The following is an 11,284-nucleotide window of genomic DNA, read 5'->3' as shown; positions in this document are numbered from 1 at the left end:
TTTCCCCATGTTTCTTGTTATTAAAGAAAATAAACATTAGACAAAAGCAGACTTTATTGTATCTATAAATAATTTAATGCAGATGAATTCATGGAAAATACTAGCAGGCAGATTTTCAGAGAGAAAGAAAGAAAGGGAATGGTCTAAGGTTAGATGGTGAGGAGACAGAAAGAGGGAAGCAGCAAGAAACTACAAGATGTGATGACTAGACACAAACAAGAAGGTAACTAATAAAGGGTAGCTGAACATAAAGATACCTTGGAAAGGCAACTCAATCTCTTTAAAAAGAGATTATGCATTAGTAATGAGCTTCCTGCTACCAAGGAAAAGAAGGCATTTGCTACATGTCTTGGGAGGGTACCACAGACTTATATTTAATCATCTCCCATACTGACATGTCACCTCTCCTAAGTTTTCCTTTTGGGGACAGGTGGCAGGTGATGACAATGTTGAGATGATTATTTAATGATGTATCCCTTCTTTGTGACCTATCACAGGATCCTGTGGACTTAGAAGCCCGTGTGGATGGATGCCTGAAAACTTGTTGATATTCAATATTCTATCTCATCCTAGAAGAATGCCTGTTGCATTAGAACATGGAAGGTTATGAGAAATGAACATTGAAAAAAAGCTTGGCCTGTAGGTAGGAGGAGCTGGTGAAGAAACGAGTGGTGGGAAAGAATAAGGGCATTTTTAGGAGGAATGGAGCAGCTTCGCTTGATTGCAAACAGCCGTTTCTAAGCCACCAATTTTTGCTGATGTTGCACCAGAAAAGCCTTCCTTGAGGTGTTGCTTCTGCCAGGCAAAGTGGAATAAAAGCCAGTTAAGCACTCAGCTGGAGTCATTGAAGCAAACATAAAGCAAAATCCTGTGTTGTATGGGATCTCTCCCTTCACTGTGTAAGACATAAGAGGCCTCTTTGTCCAGTCACTGCTTGGACAGGGATTGTATTTTTGTGATGTGCCTTGGCTTTTGTATCTGTGCATAACCAAAAGGCGGTGGGTACTGAAGTGGAAGGCAGAGGAGCTGTGAACCAGGGTCTGTGACAAGAGCTGAACGTGTCTCTGCTCCCTAGGAGTGCTTTTGGGAAAGGTGCTGCAGCACTGAGCTATCTTCTGCAAACACAGGACATCAGGGGAGGGAGACAGGAAGGTGTCCAGGGAAGAGAACCAGCCACCCACAGGCGGGAAGAAAGGTTTACTTCAGACATTAGAGAAACAGAAGTAGAAGCCCAGGGAGAAATCTTCTTCTTGCCATTCTGCTGCTTTGCCACATGCTGAGGGAGCAGCACATTGTTCTCCAGCTGAACAATGCCCAGTTCCCACCACGTGCAAAGGGAAAAGAATGTGAGCTTTGCTTTGCTTTATTATCAACTTGTGCAGTGCAGAGATAACTGCACAGGCTGCTCGGTCCCCGAAAAGCGAAGATGAATTTTGATCAAAATTGGATTACAGGGCATTTCATTTCTACTTAAGAATGGTTCTGAATTGGTTTCCCATTTACTCAATATCCACAAAAATAACAAAATAAAAACTGTCAAGACAGAATAATGCTGCTGAAAAGAAAAAAATAAAGCTCAAAAATTTGCGAAAAAAAATTGGACTGAAACAGCTCCAAGTCAGATTAGCATTAAATCTTCTTAAGAATGATGAAGGCTCTTGCAACCAAAGGCAAGATATTTCATTAGGCTGAATCTGCATATTTAATTCTCAGCATGCCAATTTAATGTAATATTTTTTTGGTTATCAGGGACTGTTCTTTCTTGATCTATAATAATGACATTGCATTTGGTTTAAAAGTAGAAGTCCACAATCAAGGCAATCACAGACTATTAAGTGCTCAGTCAAATCCCAATCAAATTGTGTTCAAATGGGTTAAAGGGAGACGGTCAGAGCTGCCAGTCCCAAAATACAGCCCAGCCCCTCAGCCCATCCTGCGGCCAAAGGAATAGTACTCTCTTGACTTCAGCAGACTCTGTGATGGAAAATATTTCTGTCCAAAACAAAATTGGCCTGTAATCTGGGTAAGCTATTCAGAGCAAACAGTGGCAAATTTAGCCTTTTCTCCTTTTCACAAATCATCCATGTAGGGACTTTGTTGTTTTAATGCCTTTGCATGTATTTGTCTGACAAACACTAAATATAGAAATAGCTCAGCAGCCTGGTGACATTGATTATATCTTGTATTATCTATGGTAGATTGTGGTATATGACTGGTCCTTTAGGTTACACTGCAATTTAGCCATAGAGCAAATATGTTAAAATACCAGTGTAAAACGTACTAAATCAGATCCTCATGAATTTTAAAGCCTGGAGTCTGAAGCTCTTCCTCAATCTGTTTACCAAATCAGTGCGGCTGCTCTCAAATTAAAGTGCAGTGCCCCATAAGCAAGATCAGGCTTATGAGCCATCATAAACCCACTCTGCACTTGTAAATGGCAGCTGATTCAGCTGTAACCTGAAAGCAGCTTTTGGGACCAGAGCATTAAACATTTCCAAAAGTTTCTTACCACTGCCAACCTTCTAGACTCTTTCAAAATCATCCAGCATGCCAGGCTGTGGGTTCTGAGTTGAGTGAAGTGTCTGTCCTCAATAGGCACCTACTGAAATGCAACAGCAATGTCCCCTTTGTTTGAAAATGTTTGTTTTGTAACAAGACATGTTTGTAACTGTGTGTGTGTTTGTGAAGGGATTGATTGAAAATAAGGTCATAATACTGAAAAGAAGAAAATCTGCATTTTTGCCAAACAATGTAGAAATGTTGCGTGTAAAGGTCAGATATGGAGGCAAATTCCATTTAAAGGGTTGAAGGCTCAGTGTGATGGCACAGAGACCAATGTCAGTGTTTGCTACTCTGAGCCTAATTTTGTCACAAATTGCTGCTTAAGGGCCTCAGGTGTCATCTCTCCATGGAGGACATAATGTACATCTTACGGTTTAGTCTTTTTTCCAGTGCCAAAAGGGCAGAGCCAGGGCTGTAAACGTCTCCAAATCCAGACTACAGAGGACTGAAGCCTTCCCACAGGCACAGGCTGCCCAGAGAAGCTGTGGATGCCACATTCCTGCCCGTGTTCAAGGCCAGGTTGGACAGGGCTCTGAGCAATCTGGTCTTGTGGAAGGTGTCCCTGCCAATTGCAGGGTGGGTGGGCTGGGTGATTTTTGGAGGTCACTTTGAGCTCAGACCTCTGTCTGTGAGATGACTGAAGGATATCCACACATTCCTTATGCCCCGAGTGGACATTCAGCCAAGAGAATACTTGTTCTATAGTTACACAAAACCTATTTATTACCTGTGAGAGATCTGATCCTCAAGTATGTGCCAGGGAAAGGAAAGTATTCCCTGGGTCATGTTGTCTCCTCTTCTCTCGGATGTTTTGCAGTATTTCTCTCCAAGAAGAAAACTTTTCTTGCTGATGTGCCAGTCTCTTGAAAAAAGAAAAAAAAGAAAAAACCAAAAAAGACAAAAATTCCCCTTCTGCCGACATTCCCTTCCGAGTCTGGGAACCTCTATTGTCTTTTCTCTGGTAATAAATGATAATAATTAAAGGCAAATACACAATAATTAGTCACACTAGGTTTATCCATCTGGCATACCTGTATCTCATCACTGTGTCTTTGAAACAGATGACAAGCACCATATTGCACAACATCCTGCTAATGGGTCTGAGCAGGGAAAAAGAAGGTAAAAGGGTTACCACAAAAAAAAACCCAAAAAACCCAGAAAAGTAAAGAAAGTAAAAAAAAAAAAAAAAAAGGTTAGCAACAGGGACTGACTGACATTATAAACATTACAGAACATTTCAAAAAATAGTGGTGGCTGACTCTCAAGTTATAAACCACTTAGTGGCAGATGGACTTTTGACTGGGGATTAGAAAAACATGGAAATATGCAGCCTTTGGCTTAAACTACCTCCTCGTTAAAATACCTGTACCTGACATACCTACTGTTGAAATAAGGATCACTTCCTGGAAGATTTTAGCTGGGCATGCAGATGGATGAGGAAAACAAGCCATTCTAAAGGCTAACTGAAAATTTGGTTTGTTCTGAGTATAAGACATTACAGACCCAGTAATCAGCTATTTTGGTCCCTCTTCTCTGGGTTGATTGATGCACACCAGGAGTCTCTCCATCGCTATCAGGGCTGCCTGAGAGAAGGCAGAGAAAAATTAATACAGCAAAGAATTTTCAACAAATATTTACTCCTTTAAAAAAAAATGATCATACAAGTCTGGCATTTGATTTCTGGGAACTTGTGAGAAGCAGAGATTTACTTGTATAAATAATCACAGGGAGCCAATTTCAGTCACATGCATTCAGATTTCGATTAAACCTCCACAAGGGCTTCAACTCCCTTTCAAAGAAAAAGCAGACCCTGGCATGCTCTGAGAGCTGATTGTCTGGTTGTAATGATTTTTGGGTTGCAGTGCAGTCATGCCCAAGACACCCTCTGTGGAGCTGGGCCCAGCTATGTTACCTAGCTGCATAAAAACAAAGAAAGTAAACAAAGGCAGTGCCTGACCAAAAGCCTCCACAACCTTGGTGCAAGATGAGCATCAAGCATAAAAATGATTTTGTGCTTCCTCTGGTCTAACCTTCCTGAGCCCTGCAGAGCTGATAGCTGAAAGCTACCAGATGGCACTCTCTAAAGGAATATTATTATTTTTTAAAGTATAATAGATTATAATAGATTTATAATAGATTCTGAGATGAAAAAAAGTAATTTGTAATTTACACCCACTACCCATCCAAGCTTCAAGGCAAACTCTTACTTCACAAACATCAAGCTGCCCTGTCACTTGCATTCTGTGAAGATTTGTATCTGGCTGGGATTTAGGAAACATCTCACTTCTGCCTGTGCAATGAAGGTGCCTCTTCTGTAGGTGTTATTGAGCTAAAACTCACCACAAGTCATGGGTGGTTGATGTGATGCCAGCAGCTGTACCATTTCCTGTTGAACATCCCAACCTCAGGAAGAGAATAACCATGACCCTGACCAAACCTCCCTGCCCTCAGGCAATGCATCCAGGTGTTTGTAAAAATGGTAATGGCAAATTGGTTCATTTTCATGTAGTTCTTGTGCATTAGGATCCCTGATCATACAGGAAGATAAAGAAAATAATGGAAGGGTGAAGGGAGGTTCTGCAGGTGATGCTCCCCTAACACCTCCTACTAACTCTATCCCTGACCATACTGACATAGGGAATGCATTATTAACTGAGTTGGGAGAACTGATTATTTTTTTTAATACACCTGGAGCTTATCTTGCACAACTTTGTCTCCCAGAAGCATTTCAGCCAAGCTAAGCCCACTGGCATACATCACACACAACAAGCTGTGATGCTCTTGCAATAGTCTAGAAATGCAGAAAAAAATTGTATTGGTCTGCAAATGAATTGTCTCCCTCAGTCTGGGAAGAACCATGAGGCTCTGGGATGGGAAACTTATATAAAACCAGAGCAAAACCCTGGAGTTTGTCATTAATTCTTCCTAGGTAAATTAACTGGGGACAAGCTTTTCAAAATACTTCCTGTACATATTTTCTATACAAAGAGACCTTCTCTTGTTTGTTTCTCTCTTCCTCTGGACAGTCCCTAGTGATGATTTTCACAGCTCTTATGGAAGCAGCTCATTGTTCTGCAGAGACTTAATTAAAGTGTACTTCCATGTGAAATTAGGCTATTGTATTTATTTAATCTTTATGGTAATTGCTGTAGAAGGGCTGTGACTGTCTGCATCCTACTCTCACACCCACGTCCCTCCCCACCCCACAGCCACCACTCCCTGAAGGAAATGGCAAGTTGTTCTGCCCTGGTTGAACTCCTCATCTGCTCAAGTGATGCATTTGAACTTTAACCCACAGACAGCAATATTTGCTCACCATGCCAGCGTCGTTCACAGGCTTAAGGTGTGCTGGAAGTGCTCTGCAGAGAGAAATGTGTTTGTGGTTTTCTTCTCCCAGGTATCAGCTGATTCTGCATTGACTTCTTACAACTGTACTGACTTCTCAGCAGAGCTCATGTGGTATTTCACACTTTCTGTGCCAGTCCATAGGTCTTTCCTAGGCTGAATTTCATCTTGAAACTATGCACTCCATTGTCACGGGAAAGCTTTTTCTTAAAATTAAAAACTAAATGTCTATGAGTCTAGCTTAATCACCTGAAATGTTAAAAATACAATGTCAATGAACATACAATTGCCAGGTATCATTTATGTCCAAATATTATCCAAGGAAATTGTAAAATAAAGCTCTGGCACTTGATTGCTGTTGTTGGGGGTAGAAGGAATTGTTTCAATTTGTTTTCAGAACATTTCTACAGTAAGATGGGTCTGCTTTCCAAAGAGATGTTGGTAAATTGAAAACAACATCAGGTTTCCTTGACTCCACTGTGCCTGGAAACAGATGAGTAGAGTTGCAGTGAGGAATAAAAATTAAATAAATGTAATTAAAGCCTCCAAATGGTGTGATGTGCCAAATCTGATTGGCATTTTTTATTTTGTCCTCAAAGACTGAGCTCCCAAAAAGCATTTGTCCTGAGATGCACCAGCAGACAGATGATCTGGCCCCCTCTCAGACCATACCTAAAGTTCAAGTCTGACTCAAGAGAGTCACATCACAGGAAGAGGAAAAATTGAGGTCTCTGTCTCATCACTGTAAAGATGAAACTGTATTTTCTGTCATACTCTAACATCCTGTTTAAATTACTATTGCTGCAATCCTCTCACACACAGAGAGAGGATTCGTATTTAACATAATTTTTCAGACTGGTTGAATAAAACACAAGAATCCAGCTTTTCATAAATCAGTTGTCTGAAGGATAGATTATAATCCAAAGCATTTCCAGAAATTCTCTCATCTGTCTTGTGCCAGGTGTGTATTTTATGCAATTGATAACCTCCACTTTGTTTCCATATGAACTGACTATTCTCTTTCATTCTGTCCCACAGGGCTCCGTGCTGGCCCTGGTGCTTCTGAAGCTCTGAATTGGCTTCCTCTTCTAAATCAGCATGAGGAGTGAATTATTATTGCAACATCACATCACTATCACTCAGATTCACTTTGATTTATCTGCAGGCTGATCCCAACAGCCCAGCTCTGCTTTCTTGCTGGGTTGATGCAGCTATTGTTTCAAATCTGGTGGTAGAGACACCGTATCTGTGCTCTTTCTTTGCAGTTTGCCTTTCTGGGTGGTGGGCTGTGTAACTCCATCCTGACATAAGGGACACGTCCACCACTTTGGAAGAAGATATGAGAAACCACTCACTAGGCAAAAATGGAATAATTCATCTCCACTGCACTGCAAAAGCTTTAACCTAATCCTTTGGGCACAGAGAATTGCTTCAACTCGAGGTTTTATAGCCATTCTAACTTTTAGTGTTAACCCTGACTATTCCTCTTCTCCATGTAACTATCTGATGGCTGTATAGATCCCCACTGAAGTCTGACTCAGGGGAAATCTTCCCACAAAATTAACTTTTCTGACACTCTAATACCTGAGCTAGTATTTCTTATTCTGTTTCATTTTTTGTTGCAATGACAACAACAAGGTAGAGAAAAAATGATTCATAACTTCTGAAGAGGCATAATATTCAAATATCTGGAAGCTCTAGATGGGGTCTGAGGATGACCCTTCATAGGTACTGTGTTTGCATGTCAAATGAGGCATATTGCAGTCTGAGAGATCTTCTCATCTTAGGAAAACACCAGATTTAGTAGGTACCTAAAACAACCAAAGGTGCTCAAAAATGAGTAATCTGCTCTTTTGCTTGTTTTTCCCTGGGGCAGGCTCAGTTTTTAGGTAAAGGGAATCTGGAGGATTGTTTGTTGGGCTTCAATTTGTCTTGATTTTGCTCTGTAGCTGTGACCTCTGCTATCTGCAATCTGTTCCTACACATTCCCCCTTGTGCAGGTCTAGAAAATGGGGGCACGAGCTCAGCAACTCAAATGAGCTTCCACCTGCAGCTCCTCCCGAGCATATCTCCTTAGACCTCCACCCTATTTGGAATTCCATCTTTTCAACAATGCCTCCTCTCCTCAGAGAATTGCTCTTTTATTGAGCTTATTTTGGACTCCAAAGGTGCTGTCAGGAAGGCAGAGATGACAGTTCTCTTTGATGCTAACCAGGTAATACCACTGCACTTGCTGGCATGTTGTACCTACAGGAGTGGAGGGAATGCATCTGAGGGGATGTTTGATCTTCCATGACTATCTCTTACAATCCCCTTTTTTATATGGTTTATATACACTCCATGCGTGTCCAGGCACTGCAGCACCAAGGACTGATCTCAAACAGAGCATGGCTGTGTTTAAACTGGCCAGTGTTATCCTACAACCCTTCCAACCCCCCAAAATCCATGGGGCCACACCTTACAAGGCCTAAAGGAAAGAAACAAGGAAAACAAAACAAAAAGCCCAGTGACTATGAACGAGCAGAAACTTCAGCTCCATTATCACTCCCCTTCATCTGCTCAAAAACCCTCACTGCAGGGGTTGTCATGGTGATGCAGGTTTGACCTCTCACTTTTTACTCTTCCAGGAGCTAAAAAGGTAAAAATGAGCCATTCTGTCTCGAATGAAAATCAACCTTCCTCAGTCAAAGGACGCCAAATTGCTTTTTCCCTTTGTCAAACCCGAATGTTTCCATAGGCGACACAGAAATATATAAATAACCAGCACCAGCATCAAGGAGCACCCGTGGGATGTGACAGTGGCCATGGTGGATGGGGCTCAGCAGGAATGGTCCATCCCTAAGTTTCCTAGAAGTCACAAGGTGCCACATCCCACATTTCCCCTTTGCCACCTCATTCTGTCTCTGCAGCCAGCTCCTTACTCAGCCACTTCAGCGTAGGGTTCATGCTTGTGGCAGCTCTAGGGCAGAAAAATCAAATTATTGATTGAACTGTGCAGCAGCCTCATAAGGCATTATTAGCAGCCTGCTATGAGCAGGACCAGAAAGGGTAAAACCATTTATTTTTATTAATATTCTTGAGAGTTGGGCTGTACAAACCCACCATTTCCCTGGGTTGGCAGCACAGTCCTTGCACCATCTTCTTGTCCCTGGATGAAGCTGGCAATGCACATGGAGGTCCTTCTGTTTGTGTGAGGGGTGGCCTAATGTATTGGGATAGAGCCCTTGTCTGAACTACGAGCAGAAGTAATCTCCCTCTGTCAATTACTATTGAATCTAAGTCCTCTGCTTTGATAACCAAATCCTTCCCTACTTGCTCATTCCTCCCATCCAGTCTCTCCTCCCACCACTTTCACACAGTGCCAGGGTAGCTTGACATGTGAAACCAGCATGACTTCAAATCAAATATTCGGGTTAACTACAAGCTGGCCTTGAATGAAACGTTTGAAGAACCTCTGATGCTAATTCCCTGATGCTTAACACAGTTCCATCAAATCTCTTCCTGCACGAGACTCTCTCCACCAGTTCTACCTTAAACAAGAGCTACTGAATTTATTTGACAGAATCAAAACAACTTAAGGTATATATATAAATACACACACATATATATATATATTTTGCATGTGTGTGTGTATTTATATATGTCATATATATATAAAGCGCCAGCCTTAAAATCCTACTAAACTGCAACTGAAGTCTGGAGTCATCTAAAGTTCAAATATTTCCCATGATTTTGGTGTGGAAGGCTCTGAGAACAAGTGGTTTTGGATGGTGTACCAATGTAGGAGGTCCTCAGAGCACCAGACAACAGGAGTTCAGCTGCTCTCCCAATACCATTGTCCTCAAACCAGGGACCATCTCTCTGAAGATCCTTCAGTCCCACACGCTTCCACTTTTCCCTCCTTACAGATGAATCTTTAGTAAAATGCATTCAACAGACAGGGTCTGACAGTCCTTCCTCCCACCCCATGTACACTCGCCAACCCCCAAGACACACTCCAGTGCCCTCAAAGGTTTTGTGCCTGAACCCCTGAGGTGTTTCAGCAGAATGAAGGCACTCCTGCCTCCCATACGCTTCAGAAGCAGAGCTGTGCTGAACACCAAGTGCCTCCAGGCCCAAGACTGTCTCTCAGATCCAGCCATGGGACCTTCTTAGACCTTCCCTTTTGCTCCTTTGCCTCATTCTCATTGAGGCACTAGGGCCTCCTCCCTGCCCACCATCTCAGTGAGTAGTTTCAAGTGTTTTGAGAGCTGAAGAATATGGGCAGCCCCTGCCATGACCCGCCTTTCTCCTTTGCCAGCCTCCCTGGTGTGTGTAACACCTTCCCTCTCCTCATCCACACAGCAGCCTGGGCTGTCCTTGTCACAGGGCTCATGCTGCACCTCTTGCTCATTTCTGGAAACAGCCACAGACTTTTTTCAAACCCATCATCTCCTCCAGCTCCAGCAGTGACCATCTCTACAAGAGTCACCATGACCTCCTGGTCCATTCAGAGGAGGCATGTCATGAAAGGGCACAGTAGATTGCTTCAGATGATGCCCTGAATTGTGAAAACAGACAGTATTACTGACAACACTTCAGGACTATCTTGTGGAAGGGTATTCCACAGGTTAATTATATCTGTGAAACTTTGCTTTGCAACAGTACAGCCCAGTGAGTCTGATTTGCCTCTATAAAAGGTGGCTGTCATATTCCACACAAGCCATATCTCTGGCACAAAGAGGTACTCTCTAAGAGTAAGTTTAACAGGGAAAAAAAAAATTTCTCAAACATACCCTTTTGTCTTATTTCAATTATACCAAAAGCAAATGCACCTCTACTTACACTTACTTTGGGATGAGAGGGATTGAAATAGTGCCCTGATCCCATTGTTTTGGTATTGTATTTGTTTTTGTATTGTAACACTCTCCAGAAGGTTATAAGTGAGTGGATGTTATAAAGGTGTGAATTTCTGTATATTTATGCTCAGAAGTTCAACCCTGAAATGCAAATTAAAAAGAACTTACCACCACTTTTTCTCTTGCTCTGTTATCCTGTATTTTCCACAGCCTGAAATATACAAGTCATTAGATAAATGACTGCCAGAATGTAAACTATGAAGAAAAATCCATAACAACGACAACAAAAAAATAACGCCTCCCTCAGAGAAAAGTTCTGTTTTTCACATTTAAATGTACTAGTTATCAGTTATTCTGGTTCACAGGGCATTAAAATACATGTTGTTTCCTAAGTACTGGTGCAGCTCTAACTAGACTCAAGTTTGGAGCTAAAATAGAACATTTTTTACCAAGCAGTATAATGTAAAACTGTTGTCTAAACATCTCTCCTCCATACTAGGTCTCTCTACAGTATTCTCCAGAGAATCCTGCTTTTTCTT

At 41.9% G+C, this 11,284-nt stretch overlaps 1 long non-coding RNA gene across 1 annotated transcript; it reads right to left on the bottom strand.

Annotated features, from left to right (window-relative positions):
* Positions 1-2,416: 2,416 nt before the first annotated feature.
* On the bottom strand, positions 2,417-11,058 carry LOC119705078. Its single transcript, XR_005258129.1, has 5 exons — positions 10,914-11,058; positions 5,879-6,156; positions 4,066-4,145; positions 3,290-3,424; positions 2,417-2,602 (listed from the first exon to the last, which is right to left on the bottom strand). It is a non-coding gene; the product is annotated as an uncharacterized LOC119705078 (long non-coding RNA).
* Positions 11,059-11,284: the final 226 nt, after the last annotated feature.

The sequence above is a fragment of the Motacilla alba genome, chromosome 10 (assembly GCF_015832195.1).
Source record: "Motacilla alba alba isolate MOTALB_02 chromosome 10, Motacilla_alba_V1.0_pri, whole genome shotgun sequence".
NCBI classification, from domain to species: Eukaryota; Metazoa; Chordata; class Aves; order Passeriformes; family Motacillidae; genus Motacilla; species Motacilla alba.
Note: the sequence above shows the minus strand (reverse complement) of the source record. Positions and strands in the feature narration are given on the sequence as shown.